Source organism: Balaenoptera acutorostrata, chromosome 13, assembly GCF_949987535.1.
Source record: "Balaenoptera acutorostrata chromosome 13, mBalAcu1.1, whole genome shotgun sequence".
Taxonomy (NCBI): domain Eukaryota; kingdom Metazoa; phylum Chordata; class Mammalia; order Artiodactyla; family Balaenopteridae; genus Balaenoptera; species Balaenoptera acutorostrata.
In genome coordinates this window covers 79,338,075-79,365,640 of record NC_080076.1, presented here as the reverse complement: position 1 = coordinate 79,365,640, position 27,566 = coordinate 79,338,075, and the positions used below count along the sequence as shown (strand labels likewise).

Below are 27,566 nucleotides of genomic sequence, written 5' to 3'. Positions count from 1 at the left end.
TCATGACACGACAAACTCGGTGCTTCTCCGTAACTCAGGTTAAACTTCCAGGCAAACAGGCTTTTGAGTCAGGAACTATATAGCTCTCTCCATTTGCAGATGAGGAAACTACAGCCCGGAGAGGTTGAGTGACTTCCCTCAGATGACACAGAGAAAAAGAGAAATTGAACCCAGGCCAGCTCCGGGGTCTAATCTCTTTCTCTCCTCCCTTTAAGCCCTTGAGAGTCAGGAAATCACAGTTCTAACTCTGCTTCTCCCATGGGAAGGGAGCCTCGCTTTCCCCCATCTGCTGGTGAAGTTTGTCCTCACCTCCCCACACCTTTCTCCCAGGTGTGCTGCGAGCACTAATGAGTTAACGTGTCTAAGAGCCTACAGAACCTCGCATGAGATATAATTACAGAGAATTACCATCCACGGTCTTCTGGGAAGGATTTTGCAATGGAGTAGGTAAATAAATTATATCCTGTGGTTCACCCTTCCCACGGGCTGATTAACTCTTCCAGAGAACGTTCCCCAGTGGTTGAGGTGACGGAGCCCCTTGCCAGCCCAACCTCCCACAACTTGGGGCTCCCTTCTGTCTCCAAAGACACCCTGGGTGGCTCTCAGCCTAGAAACACATCTCCTCTCCGATCTGATTCTTCTCAGGGTGAATCCAAACCCTGTGTTGGACGCCCACGTGGGTCCCTCCAGCTCCAGCCCCAGGTGAGCAGGGTTCTAAGAGTTAACTAACCATCCTCTGCAGAATTCCTGGGTAAATACCATCCAGGCTGCCAGATTTATTGCCTTTTAATGTCTCCCTTGTGGTTCCATTAGCCCTTCCTTCTGATACCTCTATCTTTTCCATCTGACTTCTCTCCACCCATACTCCATAACCCTGGGTTATGGATTTTCCCATTAACTCCTGCACTGAGGTCTGGGCATAAAAAAAAATCAATGGGCTCCCCCACTTACCCACACCCCTCCCCCCCACACCCCGGCATCCAAATATTTACTTAGATCCTCCTTATCTTTTCCCGAGCATCTCACTGCTTCTCTCATTTTCTCCCACAAGCTGCCAATCTCTCCTCTCCCGCTTCTGAGAACTTCTCAGGAGAGCCATGACCGCTCGTTAAATTGACCTCTAACTAGGCTGAGTCATCATCCCCTGCCCTGAACCCCTTCTTTTTGTTTGTTTCAGTTTAGCCAATGCATGCCCTGAGCTACCATCCCTAACCTAGCTCGCACCGGTTCCACGGCCGGCCACTGACCTCCGTTATGTAAAACCTTCCGTGATTTGCCTTCGCTGGAGAACACCGCCCTAACTGCTAAGCCCAGAGTTCCACAGGCTGCTGCGGGATTGTCTAATGGCACTAACCTGTCACTTCCTCCCCTTGTGACCTTGGGTAAGTTACTCGACCTCTCTGTGCTTTAGTTTCCTGATCTGTAAAACAGGTGGATGCCAGTACCAACTTCCTTGATGGTGGAGGTGGGTGAGGCTAGGATTAGACTTGTGCTATGCGTCCAGTGTTTGACACAGGTTAAGTCCTCGACTTATCTTAAGGCTCAATAAATATTAATCCTCATTATTTGCCAACCAGCCAGGCACTCACGCCCTCACCCTTCCTGGTTCGTACCATCAAACAATTTGCCGTCCTCTAAACATGTTCATGCCCCTATCCACCTTTCTGTGTGCTATTCCCTCTGTCTTGAATATATCGCTTCCCCTTCAATCTGACCTGGAGAATTCATCTCACCTATATGGTCCAGTTCAAAAGTGTCCTCCAAGTAAAGCATTCCTCAATGACCCCAGAGTTCATCATTCCCTCCTTCAAATCTCCACAGCTTTTCATGTTCTGACACTAGAATCTTCAAGACTCAGCCCAAGGATCACTCACTCTAGAAGTCTTCCCTGGCACTGTGTAGCAGACTCCAAGGGCCTGGCATGTACTTGAATGAATGAATGGTGAATGCAACCAACTCAATCTTATTTTCAGTCACCTTTGTTAATGTGCTGTTATGTACATATTTTTCTTTATTTGTTTCATGTTTTTATTCTTTCCTTCTGTACTGGCCTTTTAGGCCATTAAGCTGTTTGTCTTAGACTTAAAATATTTTTAACCTGGAGAAATTGTGTGCAACCCCTTCGTTCATTGATTCATTCAACAAAATGTACTGAGTGTCTACTACATGCCTGGAAAGGCTCTGTGCTAGGAACTGGGGATACAGTGTGAATCAAACAAAAGGATTCCTGAGCTCACAGAGCCTTAGGGAGGAAGACAGATAACGATTGAATCATCCCATAAAGGTACAACTCTGATAAGTGCCATGAAGGGTATAGAATAGAGAGTTTATACCTAACCTGCAGGGTCAGAAAAGGCTTCTCAAGAGAAGTGAGCTTTGAGCTGAGATCTGAAGGATGAGTAGGAGTTACTCAGGTGATGAGGGGAACACCCAGGGCCTGTGGAAGAGGAAGTGTGGCAAGAAGAAGTGGTGAAAATCAGAGTATCTTGTATCAGTCAGCTACTGCTGTGAAACAAGCAACCACAAAAACCTCAGTGGCATCACCAAGAAGCATTGGTTTCTCATGTGTTTTCAGATTGGCTGATCTTGGCTGGACTCAGCTAGGCTACTCAACTTCAAGCTGCCAGTTTGACAGGGCTTAGCTCCCAAACATAGGTTGTGGTCCAGTTGGCTCCATTCATGTGTGTTCACTCTGGGTGGGAGCAGGCTGAAGGGGCAACAGCTATTCAGGGAAAGCTCTTCAATCAGTGGTAACTGACACACAAGAGGACAAGTGGAAACATGCAATGCCTCTTAAGCCCTGGGGTCAGAATTGCCCGCTGTCATTTCTGCCCACTTCTTTTTTTTTTATTATTAATTTTTATTGGAGTATAGTTGCTTTACAATGTTGTGTTAGTTTCTATTGTACAGTGAAGTGAATCAGCTGTACATATACATATATCCCCTCTCTTTTGGATTTCCTTCCCATTTAGGTCACCACAGAGCATTGAGTTCCCTGTGCTATACAGTCGGTTCTCGTTAGTTATCTGTTTTATACATAGTAGTGTATGTATGTCAATCCCAATCTCCCAGTTCATCGCACCCTCCCCCCATACCTTGGTATCCATATGTTTGTTCTCTACATCTATGTCTCTATTTCTGCTTTGCAAATAAGTTCATCTGTACCATTTTTCTAGATTCCACATATAAGCAATATTATACAATATTCGTTTTTCTTTTTCTGACCTACTTCACTCTGTACGACAGTCTCTAGGTCCATCCATGTCTCTGCAAATGGCACAATTTCATTCCTTTTTATCATTTCTACCTGCTTTTGATTGGTTGAGGTAGGTCACATGACCAAGCCCAAGGACCAAGTTCAGGGAAGTTACCTTAATCTTAGATGAGTGAAACCACCAAGACACAAGGCAAAGAGCATGGATACAGGGGTGTGAAGGTTTGGGGTTCAATAATTCAATCTACCACAAGGCAAGAGCAGAAAACAATGACTGAGAACTTGAGACAAATTGAGGTGGAGAAGACCTCGCGGGTCCATTGAAAATTTTTGGTCTCTCTCGTAAGAACAATGGAAAGCTATTGGAAATATATGTAGCATGACAGTGATTTGGACTCTGAAGTCATCCTCTGGCTGCTGTAAGGAAGCAGATTCGACAAGGACACGAAATGATAAAAATTCCACATGTCTGATAGCTTTCAATCCTGCGTGTGTTTGAATGTGTGTGAGTGTGTGTTCATGCCGCTACATGTACACACCCAGTTCTTTCTCGGAGAGGTGATGCCCTAGGATTTATCACTGCACACATCTGAAGAGCAGCTTATCTGTACATTGACTGGTACAGCAACTCTACTGCTTCATCTCTCAGGCTCCCTGAGATTCACACTTTTACAGCAGGGAGAGCAGGAAGATTTCCACATGTTTTACAAGTGTCCATTTATTTCACTCCCGAGAGGTGTCTCCCTTATTGTTGTAATCGCCATCATAACAATACCAGTTTCCAAACATTCTGTACTTTAAGTTTGCAGAGGATTTTATCCACGAGCCCCAGGAGATAGGACAGGAAACTTCAGCCCCGTTTGATAGATGCTGAGGGTTGGAGAGGTTGTCTGGTCGACTTGTTCACAATATCAAGAATAGATGAATCTGAAGCCAGTTATTTGCACTCAAAACCCATAGCTAGCTTTTCAGCCAGTTCCCCTGTCTGACCTGGTCATGATATTCTGATCAGTAAGTCCAGCCAATGCTGTTTTTCTAAGACTGTTTGACCAGATGGGGCAGCAACTACCCTAAGAGGTAGGTTCAGAAACGGGGCTATACCCAAGTCCCGGGGTTCCTCCAAACACCTACAAACATTCCTGAAAGCCCCTGGCTTCCCTCAGTCAAGAGAAATATCCGGGCTTCCCTGGTGGCGCAGTGGTTAAGAATCCGCCTGCCAATGCAGGGGACACGGGTTCGAGCCCTGGTCCGGGAAGATCCCACATGCCGTGGAGCAACTAAGCCCGTGCGCCACAACTACTGAGCCTGTGCTCTAGAGCCCGCGAGCCACAACTACTGAAGCCCGTGTGCCACAACTACTGAAGCCCGCGTGCCTAGAGCCTGTGCTCTGCAACAAGACAATCCACCACAATGAGAAGCCTGCGCCCCGCAACAAAGAGTAGCCCCCACTCACTGCAACAAGAGAAAGCCCGCGTGTAGCAGCGAAGACCCACTGCAGCCAAAAATTAAATAAATGAATAAATAAATTAATTTAAAAAAAAAAAAAGAGAAACATCCATCTGAAGGGTAATCAGCCAGAAAAACCTGTTTGCCAGCAAAATTTCACCATTTTCACAAAGACACAGAAAGAGAGGGGCTGTGTGATTTGCACAGCCATCAGCCTGAGTGGCAAGGAGTACAGTCTGACTTTCTTGCATCACTACGGAAGCACACTCCAGACTCAATGGCTTAAGTCTGCACTCGGCCACCGTGGGGAGGAAACATGGTGGGGAGAAAGGATCACACATTGTCGAACACAGAAAACAAGCGTGCACAGCAGGACTGCAAGTTTGCAAGGCTGGGGTGAAACCTCAAGCTGTTTCCCTCTTGTCAGCCTCTTTGAATGGGAGGGCAAGATTTACTGCTAGCATTGGAAGATGGCTTTTTACAGCCATCGCAAATGGATTGGAGACGGCAGAGCAGTAGACTGTCCTGACCACGGAGGGACCGTAGAAGGCTCGTTTAAAGACCTATCCAACATCACGGACACAATAAAGTGGCATTCCTTGCCAGCGAAGAGCACGGAGGATTCGGCTGGAACCTTTGGGGGCCAACACCCTTACACACATAGCCAAATTGCTGAGGGTTTCAAGATGTAAATGTTTTCAGTACACTTGCTCAGCCTGGCAGTTTCTGTCTATTTAGCAAGATCTGTCTGCAGTGTAGGCAAAAGTCTTGAGGTCTTGGGGCTTCCTTGGTGGCGCAGTGGTTGAGAGTCTGCCTGCTAATGCAGGGGACACGGGTTCGAGCCCTGGGCTGGGAAGATCCCACATGCCACGGAGCAGCTGGGCCCGTGAGCCACAACTACTGAGCCTGCGTGTCTGGAGCCTGTGCCCCGCAACGGGAGGGGCCGCGATAGTGAGAGGCCCGCGCACCGCGATGAAGAGCGGTCCCCGCACCGCGATGAAGAGTGGCCCCCACTTGCCGTAACCAGAGAAAGCCCTCGCACGAACCGAAGACCCAACACAGCCAAAAATAAATAAATAAATAAATAAAGTAGCTATAAAAATTTAAAAAAAAAAAAAAAAAAAAAAAGTCTTGAGGTCCAGTTGATGGGGGACTGCATTTATTATTGATAAAGGTGAAGGAAAAATGGCTTGTGTCTGGGTAGCACCTGGCCCAACGGATTTACTGTTTACATAGCAGATATTTGTAATTTACCGCGAGCTGCCACATTGCTACTATTTCCCTGTGGATTGCCCATTTTTGTCTAGCTTAGTCTCTCTTTTTTGATAGGCTGGTTCCTTACATGTTGAATGAAATATAAATTATTAAAAGACATTCCATGTATATTAATTTATTTTAAAAGGAATCCTGAAAAAATATATTCTGGCATGAATAATATATTTCACAAAACAAAAGAAAGTGATGCATCAGTCAAAACTATACATACACTTATATATATATATATATATATATATATATATATACACACACACATATATTAATATAACTAGGATACATGTTGTTACCATGGTGACTTATGAGGAGAGGAAGTAGGAGAGAGTTATAGGAGAGAGAATTACTTTTCACCCTACCATTTTGTACTTCTTACATTTGATACCCTGTACATATACACACAACCTACTCAAAAGGAAACAATACTTTTATTTATTTTAACGATATATATGGGGGAACAAAAGGAAAGTGATTATTATTAGAGTTGTTATTAAGTTTTTCTCTAGATTTCAGATTTATCCCATGAACATATTTTTTTTTAATGTGCTTCTTTGCTTCTTTATTAACGGGTAATACATCCATAAATGACACACTTCCAAATAGTTTACAGTTGAAAGTAGGTTCACCTCCAGTTCTGGTTTCCAAGTTCAATTCCCCATAGGAAACCAGTGTCTCTAGAGAACTATTTATGTGAAAATAATAGTGAGGGTTTTATTTGGAACATGGGTCCGGTGTCAGCTTGGGAAATATGGTGATGAGAATATATATGAAAAGGGGTATACGTGTGTGAGGAGGTGAGGGTGAGATTCGTAAATGCTTAAAGGTAGTTCAGGCCTGAGGATCTGTACACCCGGGGCAGCTCTGCCATCACCACTGACGCACCTTCAGGCTCAGTTCTGCGGGGGACAAAGCCCCATTGCTCTGGAACCCAGGACAAAGGCAAGCTGAGCTGGTCCCCAGCGTATGGAGGGCGGCTGGGCGTGAGAGGGTTTGCCTGGGAGGGAACCCAAGACTGAACAGCCTCCAGTGTCTTCCTTCTGGTTTCTTTTTTTTCCTTCCCCCTCTATAAACAAGTGATTAATGCCTTGCAAAAAGGCACAGACACACCTTCCCCTCCGCAAGGGAGCCCCTGCCAGATTCCCTAGCCTTAATTCTGCTGTGAACACTCATGGGGGGGAGGGGTGAAGAATAAATCCCCTCCTTCAGGAAGCAGACCTGAGGGCAATGTGGTTTGTTTAAAATCTCCCGTTGGCTCTGATGGAGTGAGTACTTTAAAATGAAAAGTGAAAAAAAACAAAAACAAAAACAATTCGCCTTTCCCTGAAGCAGCTTCCGGTTTGTAAACCTCTCTGCACAGGACCCTCCCAAATGGACCCAGCTGTGGCAGAATCTTCCTTTCCTTCTCCCAGCACCGGTGAACAGTTGGGAGGTGGCGGGGGGCGGGGTAGGGGGGAGAGAGAGGGGGTCCGATGGATCAACATTTTCAGAGAGTTTTACAGGCTCCTTTTTCATTTGGTTCGCAAGAGGCATCCTGACTGAATTAAGAAATAAATTCCTTACACCTGAAACTAACATAATATTGTAAATCAACTATAATCCCATAAAAATTTTTTTAAAAGAAAGAGAAGAAAGAAATTCCTGATGATGTTGTGGACACCCCTGGATTAGAAACGGGCTGACCACCGAGTACAGGAAGAAATTCCCGGCACATTTGTTTGTAAAGGTTATCACTTTTAATTTCCAGTTGAGTGCAGTTCAATTATGTATCATATGTCAAATTCAACAGAAGAGATACATCATTTAGAAGCGTGAAAATTTAGATAGTGGACGGTGTCTACTCAAACCTTAGTGTTTAGTGATGTGGTGTCCTCTCGAGAAATTTGGGAGTATTTCACATAATAAATGAAGACGAAATGAAAGAAATGAAATATCACTGTTGTGCAAACCCCTAATGAAATAATGGATCCATCCTAAAAACAGTCACCAGCAGCTACTCATAAACCAAGAAGAAAGACAAGTGATATTGCAAGTCTTTTGATGGAAGTACACACCACCAGGAATTCCCTGGCGGTCCAGTGGTTAGGACTCCACGCTTCCACTGCAGGGGGCATGGGTTCCATCCCTGGTCAGGGAGATCCCACAAGCCACACAGCGCGGCCAAAAATAAATAAATAAAAAAAAAGTAAAAGTTTAAAAAAAAAAAAAAAGAAGTACATACCGTCATCCATGAAGCCGATTTGCCAGAAGAATCAGCTCTGAAGCTCATCAAACATCTCTGTCTAACCACTAGTCTATAGGAAATTCAAGGGACAGAGAAACACAATAAATGATACTACGGGGTTGCAAATGGCAACAGCCAGAATGATTCCATTATTTCTATTTATAATTTTTTCAGGGAAAAAAAATGGGAAGTGGATGTAAGAGATACATAATCAAAAACAATGTAGACACATTGCCTGTAACCTAACTGGAACAAACCAACTGTGATAAAATAAGAAGAATGAGACGACTGGGAACTACTGAGTACTAACTGGGTATTTCACAAGATTACCCAGTCATTGCTTTTGGGGTGTGTGTGTGATAACAGTCTTGTAGTTGTTTTTTAAAATTTTTATTCTTATTTTTTGGAGACACACACCGAAGTATTTACAAACGAAATGATATGGTGTCTGCATTTGCATTAAAACAATCCAGTGAGGGTACGTAAATGAAACAAGATGGGCCATGAGTTGATAATTATTGAAGTGGTGGTGGGTATATGGGAATTCCTTCTACCAGTTGCTGTACTCTTTTTTTTTTTTTTTTTTTTTAATTTGGAAGTTTTTTTTTTTTTTAATTTATTTATTTATTTATTTTTGGCTGTGTTGGGTCTTCGTTTCTGTGCGAGGGCTTTCCCCAGTTGTGGCAAGCGGGGGCCACTCTTCATTGCGGTGCGCAGGCCTCCCACCGTCGCGGCCTCTTTTGTTGCGGAGCACAGGCTCCAGACGCGCAGGCTCAGCAATCGTGGCTCACGGGCCCAGTTGCTCCGCAGCACGTGGGATCTTCCCAGACCAGGGCTCAAACCCGTGTGCCCTGCATTGGCAGGCAGATTCTCAACCACTGCGCCACCAGGGAAGCCCTGTACTCTTTTATGTTGCAAATGTTTCAGTAAAAAAAAAGTTTGGAGGGAATTCCCTGGTGGTCCAGTGTTTAGGACTCTGCGCTTCCACTGCAGGGGGCGTGGGTTCTATCCCTGGTCGGGGAACTAAGATCCCACAAGCTGAGCAGCATGGCCAAATTAAAAAGAAAAAAAAAAAAAAGTTTGGAGACCGCTAGCCCAGACCATGAAAACCAACAGACATATGGCCCTTACTCTGACCAAATGGTGCCAAGGAGCAGGTTGGCTGAGGAGGAGTGAAGAAATCTAATATTTATTGGGTACAAATTCTGTGCCAAGCATTAGAATAAATTCTCTCTCCTGAGTGATTTTTGTCTTTCCTGTTCATCAATTGTGGGCAACCGATCTGCTTGGCTCCATTTTATAGATGAGGAAACTGAGGCCCAGAGAGCCAAAGTGACTTGCCATATGATGCCAAGACAGGATTAGGCGCTGATGAGCTAGGACATCTAGCCATTAGGATTTATTTTTCTTTGTGACCTTGGACAATTACTTTTCCTCTCTGGGCCTCAGTTTCCCCAGTCTTAGAAGACTGAGCTAATGACTCATAGGGTAAAGTTTACTCTTTGGTGTTCTTCTGCCACTCCTCCATGACCTTCCTGTTTCTTCCTTTCTTCTGTCTTCCCAGGAATGTGTCAGAGGCAACCTGGTATGGAAGAAAGAGAAATTGAGTCCTGGGTTCAAATTCTAATTCTGCCTTATGCAGACCTTGGTAAGTCACTTAACCTCTCTGAGCCTCACCTTCCCCAACAATAAAATAGGGACGAAAATAAGAACTACCTAGAACGATGGAGACGATGGACAAAGAGTGCCCAGCTCAGAATCCAGGATTGTGTTCAAGTAAAGGTGGGTCTCCTGACACTGTCTTCTCTCTCACACTTCCTTTAAAAATGAAGCCCCCAGGACTTCCCTGGCGGTGCAGTGGTTAGGACTCCGAGCTTCCACTGCAGGGGGCACGGGTTCGATCCCTGTTCGGGGAACTAAGATCCCGCATGCTGCGTGTGTGGTGTGGCCAAAAAAAATAAATAAAAATAAAATAAAATAATAAAAAATAAAATAAAAATGAAGCCCCCCCCCATCTGCCATTCACAACTCCCTTTTCTGATTTATTTTTTTCCATATGACTCATCACCACTAAACATTTATTTTTCCTCTTTATTTTGTTTCTCATTAGTCTCTCCCACATTAGAAGGTCCTTGGGGACAATTATTTTTATGTGGTAGGCTCGCTGCTATATCCTTAGCCCTAGATGCATATGGGCCCTTGGTAAATATTTGCTAAGGAATGAATGAGTTGAGTGAATGGATATTAGAGCCTGTAATGGGACCTTTAGATAAGGTCCACTGCAAGCCAAGAACAGGGCACAGGTCTTGCACAGAGTAGCTGGTCCATAAATACTTTTGTTCTCCTTTTACTGGGACCCCAGAATCTGCTGAGGTTACCTCATTCAACGTCAAGCTACACTCCATTTACCTGAGGGCGTTCTGACAGTTTCCAGCTTTCTTGTTTCTGGTTATCCCCTAAATAAGCCTCCAAGTGCCTGTCCCAGTAGCTCAGAGTTCTTTGCACTGTATTTCACCGAGGACAGTGACAGCTACTGTCCTGGGGCCATTTGCAACTTCCCTGATCACAGAGGTTTGACTAAGTGCTTTGTTTAAAGGCAAAAAATGCATCAGCTCAGTGTCTTAACCCTTACGAAGGGGTTACCCAATGCTAAGGTCAGACTTGTCCACAGACTCTTTGGGGCAAAAGAGCTGTGCAGGAGTTATTGTGTTGGTGGAGAGGAAGGGGCAGCGATCTTTTGTCTAGGTGGGAAAGCTGAGGTTTTAGAGGGGGCAGAGCTGCCTAGAATATCACCCCAGAGGTGGAGTGTGGGTGTGTTAGGATGGAGGCATTGATGAACACTTTGGGGAGAAAATTCCCTTCTCTGAGCCAAACCATCCCAAGCCAGACCTCACTCCCCTCTGGGCCTATTGAGAAATATTCCTTGAGATGTTGTTGATAATGTCTTTCCTTTCTGCCTGAGCTCGTGGGATCTGGAGATTGCGCCGGCTTTCAAAGCTATGGCTCTTTCCCAGGAGAACCTTCCTCAGAGACCAAAAGCCCAATTCATTCCCTCTACACTTCAGGGGTTCTTACCCTGCTGTCCTCCAATGACATCTTACAGGGGTGTCCCCGAATAGAATTCAGGCATCTGTGAACTTGGATGACTCGCAGTGAAATCAGTGTTTTCTTCCATTATGAATATAGGTGACCACCCATGGGAAGACTCGCACTGGCTATGACCTGGTCACCAAAAGAATCACAGGTATTTTCACAATCGCGTTACAGGTGTAACTGAGATCCCCAAATGTTGTTTTGCTCAACCCGACTTCAAAGGTACAATATCAGAGCCATGGCTAGATTGTGTGATTTAATGCATTCGTAAGGAGCATATATGTTACTATATATATTTATTTAGTAACTATGTTACTATTATATTTTTAATATTGCTTTTATTTAAAATTGTAATCCTATGTCTTGTAAAAAGAGAATTCCAAGGCGGTATCCACAGGCTTCACGAGATTGCCCAAGGGGTCTGTGGCCCAAAAAGGTGGTGAAGCCATTCTTGGTGATGGAGAAAACAAAGGGAGGGTTTGAGCCATGATTCTCAGGCTCAGGGAAGAGCAGAACCTAGAAACCCCAAATCAGAGCACAGGATGCTTGATGCTGTGGTAGCATTAAAAAGCTCTAGGGGGGGCTTCCCTGGTGGCGCAGTGGTTGAGAATCTGCCTGCCAATGCAGGGGACACGGGTTCGAGCCCTGGTCTGGGAAGATCCCACATGCCGTGGAGCAACTAGGCCCGTGTGCCACAACTACTGAGCCTGCGCGTCTGGAGCCTGTGCTCCGCAACAAGAGAGGCCGCGATGGTGAGAGGCCCGCGCACCGCGATGAAGAGTGGCCCCCGCTTGCCGCAACTAGAGGAAGCCCTTGCACAGAAACGAAGACCCAACACAGCCAATAAATAAATAAATAAATAAAATTAAAAAAAAAAAAAAGCTCTAGGAAAGCACGCTGAGCAGTGCTCTCCAAAGCATCAAAAAGGGTACGAGGGTGGGAGCTGAACATAGCTTTATATGGAACTAAATCCCCGAGGAAGAGAACCATTCCTCTTTCAACTCTTTCGGACCTTCGGACTAAGTCCAGGCTCAGATGAGCGCCCACCTACCTGTCTCGATCACCCTTCTAACAATCACTGCAGCATCAGCAAAGCAAGAGCGAACCTGCAGCTCAGAGCCTTGTAATGTTGCTTTCTTTCCACCGCTCACCATTTTCCGGGTTCCTTCTACTGCTGGGAAGTGAGACACAAGTTTGATTTACGGTATCCAGATAAAGATTTCATTTTCAACAAGTTAGGTGTTTTGAAAAAGTGAGTAGATGTGGACTTCCCTGGCGGTCCAGGGGTTAAGACTCCGTGCTTCCACCATAGGGGGCACAGGTTCAATCCCTGATCAAGGGACAAAGATCCCGTATAACACACGGTGCGGCCAAAAAAAAAAAAAAAAAAAGTGAGTAGATGACTGAAACATATGTTAAGGAAATCACTGTGAAGGTGAAACCAAATTATATAAAAAGATCTCCCTCCCCAGCCACTCCCAATTTTACCAGTAATGGAATGGAGGCCAGATACTTGCCCAGTGCCTGCTAATTCTCAGGCAAAGTGCCTGGCTTTCCCCTGTGGCTTCTCTGGCAGCCCGTGGCCTACAATCTGCTCCCTCTCAACCTCCTAGACCTCTGTGGGGCTGAGGGGAGAAAGTCGGAGACTCAAAGTTCCCAGCATGGGTGTCAAACATGCCTTCTGAGTGCCCTGGCTCCAGGGTCCCCCGTCCTGAAGGACCCAGCTGAGTGGGCCTTTCATCGGCCTCTGAGAGGTGGCAACAAGCGTCGGGGCAGAATGCCTGCTGCCTGCTGCCCCCACTTCTGCAGACCTGGCCAAGCGCTGGGAAGACTGGAAGCAAGATTCCAGAGGCATCTGGATATTATCAGTCACTCAACTGTCTGGCCAGTAGGCTGTGGTGGGGCTGGTGGCAGGGGGCAGAAACTGGCTGGAGGGCAGAGTTAGGAATCCCACACAGATTCCTGGGGCCAGACCCAGCTCCCGGCGGGGAGGGAGGAGGGTGGCTGTGATGGACTGGCCGCAAAGCCTGCACCCTGCCCAGCCCTCATTAGGCGGTAGCACCAAAGGGATCAGAAAGTCAAATGATGACATTTACCTGATAGAGGAAACAGACAAGGTGGGAGGGGGTTGGTGGGCAGTGGGGAGTGAGCAGCCCTTGAGGACAGCAACAGGGAAGGGGGGTGGGAGGGGGTGGACAGAGCTTGCCCTCTGGTCCACTTGAAGATTCCTGCTTCAAAACTAACCCTGATGGCTTCCAGACAAGTCGGCACCAAGGGTCATTTCTGGAGGCTGTAAGTGTTGCCAATGGCAGCTGTAAGGACAGGTGTAAATCTGTCCATGCATTCCTCCCCTTTCCCCCTCCCAGCTTTCTGCACCTGAAGCAGGTCCCCTCTATAACTACAAGCCCACTCAGGAGGCCTAAACACACAAACACACACACACACACACACACACACACACACACACATCCACACGAGCACGCATGCCCACAGTTAATGCTTGGCCTGCCTTTGCGGGGGTACAATTTTTTTTTTTTTTTTTTAGTGCTCCTTTAAAGCAAACTCTATCAGCTGTTTGTTAAAGCAAAGCAAACACAAGCCTTGCGAGAAGACCAAGAAGAAGCAGCAGGAGGAGGAGGAAGAAAAAGGAAAAGAAATCCTTTTATTTGCTACCATGAAAATGTCCTTTTAAAATACTTTTCTTTTTTTTTTTTTTTAAACATCTTTATTGGAGTATAATTGCTTTACAATGTGTGTTAGTTTCTGCTTTATAACAAAGTGAATCAGTTATACATATACATATGTTCCCATATCTCTTCCCTCTTGCATCTCCCTCCCTCCCACCCTCCCTATCCCACCCCTCTAGGTGGTCACAAAGCACAGAGCTGATCTCCCTGTGCTATGCGGCTGCTTCCCACTAGCTATCTATTTTACATTTGGTAGTGTATATATGTCCATGCCACTCTCTCACTTCGTCCCAGCTTACCCTTCCCCCTCCCCATGTCCTCAAGTCCATTCTCTAGTAGGTCTGTGTCTTTATTCCCATCTTGCCACTAGGTTCTTCATGACCTTTTGTTTTTTTCCTTAGATTCCATATATATGTGTTAGCATACTGTATTTGTTTTTCTCTTTCTGACTTACTTCACTCTGTATGACAGACTCTAACTCCATCCACCTCACTACAAATACCTCCATTTCATTTCTTTTTATGGCTGAGTAATATTCCATTGTATATATGTGCCACATCTTCTTTATCCATTCATCCGATGATGGACACTTAGGTTGCTTCCATGTCCTGGCTATTGTAAATAGAGCTGCAATGAACATTTAGGTACATGACTCTTTTTGAATTATGGTTTTCTCAGGGCATATGCCCAGTAGTGGGATTGCTGGGTCGTATGGTAGTTCTATTTTTAGTTTTTTAAGGAACCTCCATACTGTTCTCCATAGTGGCTGTAACAATTTACATTCCCACCAACAGTGCAAGAGTGTTCCCTTTTCTCTACACCCTCTCCAGCATTTATTGTTTCTAGATTTTTTGATGATGGCCATTCTGACCGGTGTGAGACGATAACTCATTGTAGTTTTGATTTGCATTTCTCTAATGATTAATGATGTTGAGCATTCTTTCATGTGTCTGTTGGCAATCTGTATATCTTCTTTGGAGAAATGTCTATTTAGGGCTTCTGCCCATTTTTGGATTGGGTTGTTTGTTTTTTTGTTATTGAGCTGCATGAGCTGCTTGTAAATCTTGGAGATTAATCCTTTGTCAGTTGCTTCATTTGCAAATATTTTCTCCCATTCGGAGGGTTGTCTTTTGGTCTTGTTTATGGTTTCCTTTGCTTTTAAGTTTCACAGCAATCAGAGAAGAAAAAGAAATAAAAGGAATCCAAATCGGAAAAGAAGAAGTAAAGCTGTCACTGTTTGCAGATGACATGATACTATACATAGAGAATCCTAAAGATGCTACCAGAAAACTACTAGAGCTAATCAATGAATTTGGTAAAGTAGCAGGATACAAAATTAATGCACAGAAATCTCTTGCATTCCTATACACTAATGATGAAAAATCTGAAAGTGAAATTAAGAAAACACTCCCGTTTACCATTGCAACAAAAATAATAAAAATATCTAGGAATAAACCTACCTAAGGAGACAAAAGACCTGTATGCAGAAAATTATAAGACACTGATGAAAGAAATTAAAGATGATACAAATAGATGGAGAGATATACCATGTTCTTGGATTGGAAGAATCAACATTGTGAAAATGACTCTACTACCCAAAGTAATCTACAGATTCAATGCAATCCCTATCAAACTACCACTGGCATTTTTCACAGAACTAGAACAAAAAATTTCACAATTTGTATGGAAACACAAAAGACCCCGAATAGCCAAAGCAATCTTGAGAATGAAAAATGGAGCTGGAGGAATCAGGCTCCCTGATTTCAGACTATATTACAAAGCTACAGTAACCAAGACAGTTTGGTACTGGCACAAAAACAGAAATATAGATCAATGGAACAGGATAGAAAGCTCAGAGCTAAACCCATGCACATATGGTCACCTTATCTTTGATAAAGGAGGCAAGCATATACAGTGGAGAAAAGACAGCCTCTTCAATAAGTGGTGCTGGGAAAACTGAACAGGTACATGTAAAAGTATGAAATTAGAACACTCCCTGACACCATACACAAAAATAAACTCAAAATGGATTAAAGACCTAAGTGTAAGGCCAGACACTATCAAACTCTTAGAGGAAAACATAGGCAGAACACTCTATGACATAAATCACAGCAAGATCCTTTTTGACCCAGCTCCTAGAGAAATGGAAATAAAAACACAAATAAACAAATGGGACCTAATGAAACTTAAAAGCTTTTGCACAGTAAAATACCTTTCTTAGCAGACTGGGAGGCCAGTAAGGGAAGAAGCAGGGCCAGAGGGAAGATGAGCCCTGGTTTATTTGAACTAGTTGGAGTGATGCTTCGGGGAGGAGGGAAACGTCACCTTAACCAGGCTCCTCTCTAGTATCTAACCCCCCGCCTCATCTCTCACCACCTTCCCCTGGTTAAACAAAGATCTGCTTTCCCAGGAGTAGCTGGGGACGTTCTGTATCCACACCCCCCATCCTCCTCCAGAGGGAACAGCTAAGAAATTGCACGTACAGCCCCTCTCCATCTCACCCAGTGCACTCTGGGAATCTGGAGGACTCTGGTAGGATGTTTCCTCTTCTTGGCCAACTGGACCCTACCAACCAAACCTTCCTTGTGGGTTTGAGTGGCTATGTGTTGAGAGAGGAGAGAGGCTTCCATGCCAAGCCGATGGCAAAGAGAGAAACGCATTGTCTTTTTCCGCACTGACTCAGAAGCTCTCAGCCACACATTCCCCCACCCCTACCCCAAAGGCCTTGTAGGGGGCCCCTGGAAACCCCTAATGAATGATAACTTATCTCCTAAATTGCTGGTATCTGACGCTTCGTATGGTTTAAAAACCATATTCCCTTAAGGCTGGAGGCTACTTCGGGAACTGGTCAGTTGGAGTAGCTCAATCATGATTTAATGGAGGCATTTATACTGTGCTAGATAATCTTCTAGCAGGTTAAGGAATATGTCGGGAGAGGGGGCCAGGGCTTGTGGCTGGGCTGCCCCAGACCTCACTGGGCTATCGTTTCCCCACCATCTCTCTTCTCTCTCCTTGGGGGCATTCCTTTTCCATGCTCTTTCCTTCTGTCCCACATTTTCCTCTGTCGTTCGTTCTCTGTGCTTCTAGTTGCTTTTCTCTTTGTCGCCTGAGTTTATCTCTCTGTCTCTCCCAGTCTCTCCAGGTGGGAAAGGGTCTCTGTCTATCTCTCGGTGTCTATCTGTCTCCCTCTGTTTTCTCCTTCCTCCCTTCTCCCCAAGTGTCCCCTCTCTCTCTTGCTTTCACTCTCTCCACACTCCCTGTCGTCATCCTTCTCCATCTCTCCAAATTTCCTTTCTCATCACTCCCCTCCCCCACCCGCTCTCAGGCTGGGAAGGAGTGGTCCCAGTGTCCTCGAGGATTGAGGAAGGGGATGGTGGACTGCTGCTGACTACAAATTGGGCACCTGCAGTCTGGGCCTGAGAGTGTGGGGTCATCAGCCATACACAGCATCGCTGAGAGCCACGAGGCGTTCAGGACCCCTCCGAGGAGGCTGAAATCCCTTCCAGCCCCGGTCACAGGCAGCCCCCTCCCCATTTACAGAGCTCCTTGCCCTGGGGGCTCTGCCCAAGGACGCTCCAGGCACCCAATCACGTTCCTTCATTTTCCACAAGTGCTATTCCCTCAATAGATCTGACAAACTTTTTTTCTCAGGTCAGGAGATGGAAATGGCCTGGGGCAGATGGGGGGTGGTGGAAAAGGCATTGGAGCCCAAGTCAGGACACCTGGTCTCCAAGCCCTACTGGGACCTGAACTCCAATGCAAGGGGAGGAAGGGAGCACTGTCTCTCTTGGATCACTTGCGGTTTTGAGATCCTGAGATTCGGGAAAGGAGCCCACAGTGGCACTAAGCCTGGATTGGGAGGCTTGAGGAAGGCTCTCACTGTAGGATCAACTTGGGAGGAGGACAAGGAATGGGGCTTCAGGCTGAGCTGGAAATGGAACTGGGTAAGAGAGCAATGCTAATAGAGAGAGGGCTTAATATATGCTAGGTAGTCTTCTAAGAAAAAGAATATGTTCTTAAGGGTACCCTAAATATATATAGTATATATTTTTAGTATATATGTGATGTACTAAGTAGATATACACTGAGTCTATACTTTTAGTAAATACATATATAATATATACTAAGTATATACTGATTGTATCTATTATATATAGATAGTTATATAGAGAGAGATATAGATATATAGATTGTCATATGATATACAGAGAGAGGGACAGAGAGATTAGGGTGCCCAAACAGCTAATGCTTAATGAGCACTTACTATGTGCCAGGGGTTAGACTGAGTGCTGTACACACGTGATCTCATTTACTCCTTGCCTTGGTCCTCTGTGGCAGGACCCATTATCCCCAGTTTTCAGAGGAGGCAACTGAAGCTCAGAAGAGTTAAGGGACTCTTCCAAAGCTCCAAGGCTCTAACAGGGCCCCTTTTAAAGCTCAGTAGGAGGTGTGCCAACACTTTGCTGGAACGCACCTTGTCTGAGGCTGCACATGTACCAGGGCCAACAGCAATTACAGTGGAGCGGGCAGCCCCACAGTCAACCAGCCCTCCCCACACCTGAGCGCGCACCTGCTGGCTAGGACCTGGATTGTCCTCGCCTCCAGGTAGCCGGGCACACCACGCGGCCAACTGAGCCCCACCAGTCTGTAGGTCGCGCCTGGGGGAGACTGGGGTCCTCGGAGAGGGGGAGCGGGAGAGGGCGGGCGGCCGTGGTTCCAGTCTTGACTCCCCTCCACACACGGGAACCGCGGTGCCGCCACCACCCAATCCGTTGGCCATTCCTCCTCTCCCAACTGTTTCGTCTGTCGCTTCTCTGATCTGAAAGGGGCGGAGAAACTGAGGCCCAAAGCAGTTTGCGCCAAACGCTTGCGCCAAGCTCGCCAAGCTCTTGCGTGCGCGCCTGGCAGGGACTTGGCGAGCGGAAACCACAGTCCCTGGCCTCCCGCGAGGGGCAGGAAGCGAATGCCAAGCGCGGCGCGGGCACCTCGGGGCCTTGAGCGAAGCCAAAGTCGGTGAAGCGGGCAAAGGAAGAAAGAAAAAACGCGGTTCCGGACTGCTGTTTGGAACGCAGGCATTCATCGAATCATCCACTGGGGTCTGCTCCTAGGACCCCGTGGATGCGGCTTGGGGAGGGGCTGGGCGGGCGGTCGGTGGAGCAGGGAGGGCATGGAATCGGATCGAGTTTGCTTCTGTAGCTCGGATCCTGGCGGTTGGCGGCAGCTGGATGTCATCCTGGCTCCAAGCCTCGAGATGTGAACAGCTACCTGGACAAGTGGAAAAAAGTGGGAGAGATTCTGGCCTCAACTTCCGAGTCCGGATTCTAGGGGGAGGAGGGGAGAAACAGAAAGACTGGTGGATGGGAGACCAAAGTGGAGGCTGAGCTCGAAAGACCAAGAAAGAGGGAAAGAAGTAGAGTCCGAGAGCGATTCGGGCCTTAGCTCTAAGCCGGAGGAGGCAAGGCGATTCTGGCGACCCTCTTCCAGTACATAAATATTCGGTGCCAGGCCAGCAGGACCTCTGAGGACCCCCTGAGCTCTTGGCGGGATCAGGGGGCAGGCACCGAATGCCTGGTTCAGGGTGAAACCCTTAGCCGTGCCTCCCCTTTGCTGTGTGACTCTAGGAAAATCACTCCACTTCTCTGAGCCCCCAGGTCCACCCCTCTAGTTCAGGAAAGAGCACTGGCACGTGGCACAAAAAGCCCTTGAAATAAGTGAGTTTACGATTGGCGTCTCCCCTCCCATCCCTGCAACAGAGCTCCTTTGGACGAAAACACCGGGATCTTCGCTGCCTGGGTTACCGCAGCGTGACTGGAGGAGGTGCTGGAGGAACAAAGTAAGGCAGGCACACCGCAGGCGCTCAATAGTTGCTTGTGTGTTGCAGGCGTGCCTCAATTCTAAGTCCTCATCGCATGGGGACACGGGTCACGGGTTACCGAAGCCTTTCAAAGCCGTGCGTTATCTCAGAGGATTCTCCTAACCTCAGCCGGGAGCCCGGATCCTAGGTGACCCAAGGATGAAGAGTCGTGTACCCAGGAACACACAGCAGGCCAAGGGCTCCAAAGCCCGTGCTCATTTCCACCCTGTCTCCCCAAGTCAGCGCTTCTTGGCATCCCCAGCGCCGTTCCCAGACCACCCAGCCCCAGATCTGCTAGGCGGAGGCTGGGGCTTTGGAGGGAGACGTCCCAGACGAAGAGCTTGGAGAGAGACGAAGCTGGGAGAGGGGTGGGAAACCCCGAGCAAAGTTCAGAAGAGGGGGCGACGGCAGAGACCGAAAAGGGAAGAGAGAAGCGGAAGGAGGGAGACAGAAAAAGGGAGAGAGACGCGGAAAGCTAGAGCCTGACGGAGCGCGGGAGCGCGCGAGCCCGCTCCGGGGCGCGGGGTGCTGGGCGCCGGGCGCAGGACAGCCCGAGGCGCCCAAGCCGGGTTCCCCGCCGCGCCCCACCCGGCCCAAAGGGGAGCGCCCCACCGACCAATTTGGCTTGCACAAAACCCGCGCCCCAGGGGTCTTTGCCAGGCCGCTGGGGCTTGATTCATTTCTTGACTAATTAACTGGAAGCTACGTCGCCCCTTCTTTCAGGGCCCAATTAATTCGCCGCGGGCGGTGGGGCGGGGGCCTTGCGGCCGAGGCGCCCGCCTGGAGCCCCTTTGTGAAGGGCTGTCTGGACCATATTGATTCTACATACACACACGTCCCCCTCCTTCCTTCGTACAAAAAAAAAAAAGTCTTGAAAGCTCTGGATTTCCCAGTTTAAGAAGGTTTGTCAGACTCGGAAACCGCCCTCCCCCCCCCCCCATTGCATTTGCTTCAAGAAGGAAGGGACCAAAGGATCAAAGCAGCTGCAGATCTGCCTGGGAAAGGTTTAAATGGAATGTCTCCTCCCTAAAGGGCAAAGAAGTACAGGAAACAGGTCACCCCTCTGTACCTACCGTAGGTATGCGCGGTGCACCTACGACCTTGTCGTTAAAAGCCAGACAAGAAGTTAGACCATCCCCAGGTTGAATCTCAGATCCACGAGGGACTAACTAGCTGTAGGCGCTCGGGCAAGTCTGTATGTCTCTGCATGACTCAGTTTCCTCATCTGGGAAATGGGCATCATTGAGAAGGCGCCTGCCTCCTCGGATTGTTGTATTTGGTGGGCTGATGTGTGGAAAGCTCTTAGAACATTATCTTCCTCGTGGGTATTTCACAAATCTTCTCTCCAATAAATAGGATTTTTTTTTAACAAACCCATTTCGCAGATGAGGAACAAAGGGCTAAGGAGAGCGGACCGGCTGCAAAAAGATGCGGGTGTCTGATTCCAAGGCCGAGAAGCTCCAGAACGAAATTTACCAGAGCTTCGAGAGCGCTTGGCGGGCTGGCCGGGAGTGGAGAGCACTCTCCCGCCCTGGTGTTCCCAGAGGCTCCCTCGTGTGAGGCTTGAGGCTTCTTCCCGTCCACCTACCCCCATCCTCGCTCCAGTTCGGTAACTTAAGCTGGGGGGCGGGAAACCCTAAATCCCGAAACCTTTTGGGTGGAACCCAGCGCGCAGCAACGAGGGCGATTTCCGAGCGGTCGCCGAAATCGTCGAATCGATTGTATTGACCTCGCCGTGGGTCAGCTTGTCTCCTCCATCGATCAACCCAACGAAGTCTAGGACAAAAATATAGACGGAAGGAAATCACAGCCGTCTTTGTAAAGCTGGTGGGAAGTGGGCTTGCCGCTGTGCGAGGGCGCGTGGGTGACTCAAAGCTGTCCCACCCCCTCGCAGCGAGTCGGGGGAATGAGCTTCTCACCCCACTGCCCTTAATTCGATCATTGATTCATTTTTTAGTTTGTTTTATTTTTAAAACAAAGAAACCAAACAAGAATTAAGTTTATTCAATCAAACAACATTTGATGAACACACCGCACGTGCCAGACTGCGCCGGGCATTGGGGTACTGAGGGGAGGGGTCTGCACAGAAACATAAAATCCTGGTGGGGGAGGGGTTGTAGAATCTTCTTTGCTGTCACTTTTCAGCAATGAGACCTTGGAGGAGACTCCCTAGCTCTCTGTCCCACAATTTCTGGTCTGTTAAGGGCAGTAGTGCTGCTCAGTCCTAGGCTAGGTGTACCTGCTGAAAGGAAAATAAACCAAAAAACAAAAATGGATCGGAGAGTCTAGAGGTTAGATCCCTCATCACAGCCCCAAGGCAAGGTCGGAGCTGGGACTAGCAGATCTGGGGATGGCCTTTGCAACCTCAGTGGGTATAAACTTCTGCTCCGCCTAAGCCGGCCCGGGATGACCACACCCGGCCAGGTCAGTAGCGCCACCAGGATTTCCAGGGCTCCCAGACTCTGCTTCTTCCCGGGAGCGAAAATTCACCCAGCCTTCCCTCTCCCCAGAGCGCAGAAGAGCTGGGAGCCGACTTTAGTTCAGCCTTCCTGCCCTAAGACCCTGAGCTTAAGCCCTCTCCCACACCACCTTTCCTGGGCCTTGACTTTCCTTATCTTTAAAATGGGAATTATCTCTCTTTTTTTTAAACTGCAGTGAACAAAGCTCAGGACCATAAGCATCAAGCTGGCGAGGACCCATCTCTTCACCCACGTGTCTCCGGTGCCCAGCAGAGTACAGGGGCAAATAAGCCTCTCGGTCAGTATTTTGTGGAATGACCAACTGGATGTTTCTATCCACTACACCAAATTTCTCTTCCCACTACCAACTTTTCACTGTCTCATGTCAGAATCTGTCTGGGGGAGCAGCTAACAAATTTAATGCCATTTTAAAAAAAGTACTCTTTGGAAGTGGTCGCTTGTTTTTCATGTGCACAGAGAACCCCCTTTAGTTCGATGCCTTCTTTCCCTTTCTTCACTGACTTCCATTCCTATATCGAAAGATTATTTACTGAGCACCTACCAAGTACCAAACACTGTGATCAGAGCTGGAGATGTGATGAGTCCCATCCCTCCAGGAGCTTACAAGGTGGAGAACTAATACTAGACTCTCCTACCCAGGCCATGTAGCCGATTCACTTCTTTGGTTAAGGTTGATTTTATTTTTTTCCCCTTCTAGCTCTATAAGAAACTTTTGACAAGATTGCAATGTCTAACGCAGTGCCTGTCACACAGAAAGCACTCAGTAAGTGTGGCATGAATTTATTCTTCCCCGAATTGTAGCCCACAGCTCCTCCTTTGGCGGTGCAACAGCCAGCCTGAGGTCTTAAGTGCCTTCAGAGAGACACTCCCAAATGAGGACTCTGGCAATGTGCAGTGCCCCCAAGTCCCCAAGGGGCCAGAGATCAGAGTTCATCCCAGCCCTGAGATTCCCAATTCCAAATACAATTCCGGCTGGTAAGGCCAGCCACTCAGATTAGACGGAGCATACCTGGGCAGGGGGACCACTAGATTGGCCTTTGCAAAAAGGGACATTGGACGGTGAGGTTCTGCAAACCGTGTACCCTTTTTGCATCTCCATTACCTATCTGGCTGTCCTCCTTTCCAGACCACTCCCCTCCAAATGCGAGCGCGCGCACGCACGCGCACACACACACGCACACACACACCTTTCAGAGTAAACAGGAGCTAGTGCAGGTGACACCTAAGAAACAAGGCACTAGTTTGCCCTGAGAACCATCTTTCCCCACATCCCCGTTCTTGCCCAGCCTCTCTTGGTCCAGCCTCCAGATCTGGCGGGGCTCTGGGTGACCCTCTCCCGCTCCAGCCTCCAGGAACAGCTCCGGTCTCCTGGTGCATCGAGACTGCCACTGTGATCGCTCAAAACCGAGGTCTCAATCCCGCGCGTCGGCGGAGATTCGCTAAGGCCTTGCGGGGTACAGGAGGACGACTGTCCGCCAGCCTCGTCTCCCCGCAGCGCCATCCAGCGGGCGAGACGGCAAGGGCACCCTGGGCAGAGGTTCCGGGCGAGTCCCTCCCGAAACGAGGTACGGAGGTTTCCAAGCGGGAAGCGGTCCCTTCCTCCAGCCACCCCCCACCTCCAAATTAGGGCACATCTATCTCCTGCCCTCCCCAAGTACTCCCCTCATTGCTTAAAGCTGATTCGGGTTCACCCAGCGTTCAATCCCCTCCCACCCCCTTTTATTTATGCCCAACATATGCACTGGACAGGGAAGTTTTTAAAGGAAGGGGGAAAAGGGAAAGAAAGAATAGTGGGGGAAATAGTGTTTGCTCCACTGCTTAGAAACTTTCCTGTGGCGGCTCGGGGGTTTCATCCCAGGCTGGGTTGACGCTTTGTCTCTTTTTGTTGCGGACATGTTAAATCCTGCCTTCCTAATTCTACACCCATGACCTTATACTGGCTGGAGTCAGGCGCCTTGATTCCCTGCCCTTGCATGCAACCTGGGCTGGAAAGCCTCCTCCCCCGTGATCCCCGTGGGTGCCAATCCCCCGGTGATGGGTCTCCAGAGTGGCAACTCAGCCGCGGACAGAGCCCTACACGCAGAGGGTGAAAAACACCCCACTTGATACACCCGGAATGTTATCGCTAATTTTTTGGAAAAGTGCCTGTGTACACACATATTACATATATTATTGAGCGGGTTAGCGCAAGACTAAAAACAGCGAACAACACTTGGGGTGGGGTGGGGGCGTTTTCTCCAATTCCCTGCTAATTTGTAACAGACAGACTTTATTGCTCCGAGAGAAAAGGAGTAACTGCGGTGCGGCAAAACAAATTTCACTCTGTCTATATTGATCAAATGGGAGTCAGCCCCGTGAGGTGTGATTACAATGCATTTTTAAATCTGAGATTTAATTTCATATTTGGGGTTACTTGGAAGTCCATATATACACACTTGTACCCACATAGAACATCTTAGAAACACACATGCATATTCTATTATGTTTAAATAACGCAGTGAAGTATAGCCTTGAAGTTGGGCCCATAAACCACTCAGCTAGCTCTCCAAACATTAGGAAGATCTAAACTGAAGCTCAAAAAGCGTCTGGCTCTACTCTCTGAAAGCCCACCTCTGCTCCAGATTCAGCTGGGGGCAATGTTCTGATACCCCAACTAAAGGGAATTTACTTTTTTTTTTTCTTATCCCTCTCTCACCCAATCTCTACAACTAAAAAACTTTATACTAATTCAACTCCATTATCCCTGTTATATAGAAATCTGTCCCATTCCCTTAAAAAAAAAAAGAAAAAGAATTCATAACCCACATTCAAAAGGCCTTTCATTGACTCCAACAATTCTCAGTTCTAGACGGAGGAATGAAGGCATTAATACAGGGACATAAAAGTGAGTGCAACATCATATATTTACTTGTCTAATAAAAAAATCCTAACTCTGCTGCACCGTCCTCCCCCCAACACCCCAAAAGAATTAGGATCCAGCCGTGGATGGGTGGGTGGGGTAGAAGGGGGGATTGAAATGAAGCCGCTTGGAATGGAAAAAAAAAAAAAAGCAAGGCATTATTTACACCTGCAAACTTTGGACGGTTGTATTCGGCCCCAATTGGCTTAATTGTAAATCTTTTCCGCATGGCCCCAACTCCTGGACGGAACGTCTGGGTTTAATAATGCGCCCGGGTACCCCAGCAGCGCCGGGCTGCAAAGACAGAATCCCCCGCCCCACGCCCACTCAGCTCAGAGGTCATTATAGCAGCCCCCTTCCCCCCCCTCCCAACCCAAACCCTGCTTGAGGTACCAGAAGACCAGACTCAGACTTGTGGGGAACTCATATTTTACCGTCTGAAGACAAGAGAAGCTATTTCAAAAGCAAATATACCCTCCAAGTCAGAAGTGGGAGATGGCGCTCTCCCCCCGCCCGCACCCTCACCCCCATCTCCTGAGTGTTTGACTTGCACCGGGGCCGAGTGGGGAAAGAGAGGCGTCTACACTGGAAGCCAGAAATAGGCTCAGACTCCCCAGGCTGGCAGCGTAGGGCTGACCTGTTCATAGAACTTGCTGCTAAGAAAACATGTAAAAACACACCCCCGCGGTGGGAGAGGAGATGGCTTCCTCCACCCCACCCTCTCTCTGCACGCAGAAAACCTCCCGGGGCTCTCAGTCTGGTTCCCTCCGGAGAATTGCAATTGCAATCCCTTGCAGTTGTTTTTCCACCACTTTGAGAGACAGAGGGTGCTACATGACTCTTTTCTGTTTGGTACCCTCCTCCCCAAGGTCTTTACTATCCCCCCCACTCCCCCCCCCAGCCCCCGCCCCGTTAGTCCTTTGCCACCGGAGTAGGGCGGGAGTTAGGAATCGAGGCTGCGGAAAGACACATCGGACGTCCGGGGGAGGTGAGGAGCACCTAACTCAATCTCCGTGATCCCAGTTTTAGGGAAAAGACGTGAGTTCCGCGGGCAGGGCCGACCGCGCTCCCACCCGGGAAGCCCGCCTCGCCCCGCCCCGGCAGCCGCAGAGGGAAGGCAGGTAACCCGCGCAGGGAGCCAGTGCCCGCGGTCGCGGGTTCCCGGGCCTGGCGGGACCTTGTCGCGACCGAGAGCCGGGGCAGGCCAGCCTGTCCGAGACCCCTTTGCTTCCCTGCGGGCCACTGAGGACGTTGGGGCGTGGGGGGGGGTCCCCGATCCGAGCTCCGGTCCCCTCCACCCCCGGGTGCGGGTGTAATCCGAGGCCGCGAGCGTCTTCTCTGGTTCCGCGCTGGGCCAGGCCTGGAGCCGCACCGAGGCACGTCCAGCTTCCGTATTTGGAACCGGGGGAGGGGGAGGGGGCAGCGGTAGGTGAAGCCGCCCCCCGCTCCCCCGCCCCGGGCGGAAACCTTCGCCAAAAGGACCTTACGAGGAGCACGGGGCTGTCGCCGTCTCCCACTCCTTCCGGGGGCCCGAAGTTTTCCTTTCCCAAGTGAAAGGAGGAAAGGGCATTAGGAGGGAACGAAGGGGGCAGGTTGGTTCCTAGATCCGTAAGGCCGCTCCTCTCTGCCCTCCCGCCCGCCCACCAGAAGGATTTTTAATATTTGGCTTGGAGATGAAATGAACTGAGGCCTGGGCGCCAGCAAAAGCAACTCTCAGGAGAGGCTCTCTCACAATTCCAAACATTCCCTCTTTCTATGTCAGTGTGTGTCTCTGCCTCCCTCTCTCTTCTTCCTCTAAAACATAAATACAAATTTAAAAAGAAAGGAAACTTCTCTAGCCCTCCTGTATTCCAAGCCCAAGCTGGAGACTTTTTTAAAGGCTTCTGGGATCTCTAAGGCCAAAACTTTCACCCAAGCCTTCAGCTGCGGTTATGAGCCAGAGGACTGTCCCTCTGGCTTGTACCAATCACTCCCTGGATATCTCACAAGACTCGAACAGGATTTATGTATTATTTGGAGACAAGGATGATTGGGTCAGGAGCAAGGCGTCTCCGACTTAAAATGAAGTCACATTGTTGAGGCCTCTAATTTCTTTTACTGACACAGAGGAAGAGGCTCCCCAGGTTGCCAGGTAATTAGCACACAGAGGTGCAGCGACCCCTGCGCAGTTATCTGAGTGGCCGTGGTAGAGGCTCAGTGATCACAGAACGCAGAGTGAGTAAAGGAGCTGGTGCCTGATTCCAAATTGTGAGAGGTGTGTTTGGCCGGAGCGTTGGCAGCCATTCAGTGACAGACAGGCTAGGCCTGGAGTCAGGATCCTGCATCCGCAACCCAAATCCTGGCCTTGGAAGCAGGTTTGTAAGCCCCCTACCTGCCAAGTCAGCCAGAGGAGCAGGAGAA

At 48.3% G+C, this 27,566-nt stretch overlaps 1 long non-coding RNA gene across 1 annotated transcript; it reads left to right on the top strand.

Moving 5' to 3' along the window:
• Positions 1-525: 525 nt before the first annotated feature.
• On the top strand, positions 526-22,659 carry LOC103012597 (uncharacterized). The gene is made up of 5 exons (XR_450825.2): positions 526-702; positions 1,178-1,382; positions 9,718-9,801; positions 11,340-11,397; positions 22,443-22,659. It is a non-coding gene; the product is annotated as an uncharacterized LOC103012597 (long non-coding RNA).
• The last annotated feature ends 4,907 nt before the right edge of the window (positions 22,660-27,566 follow it).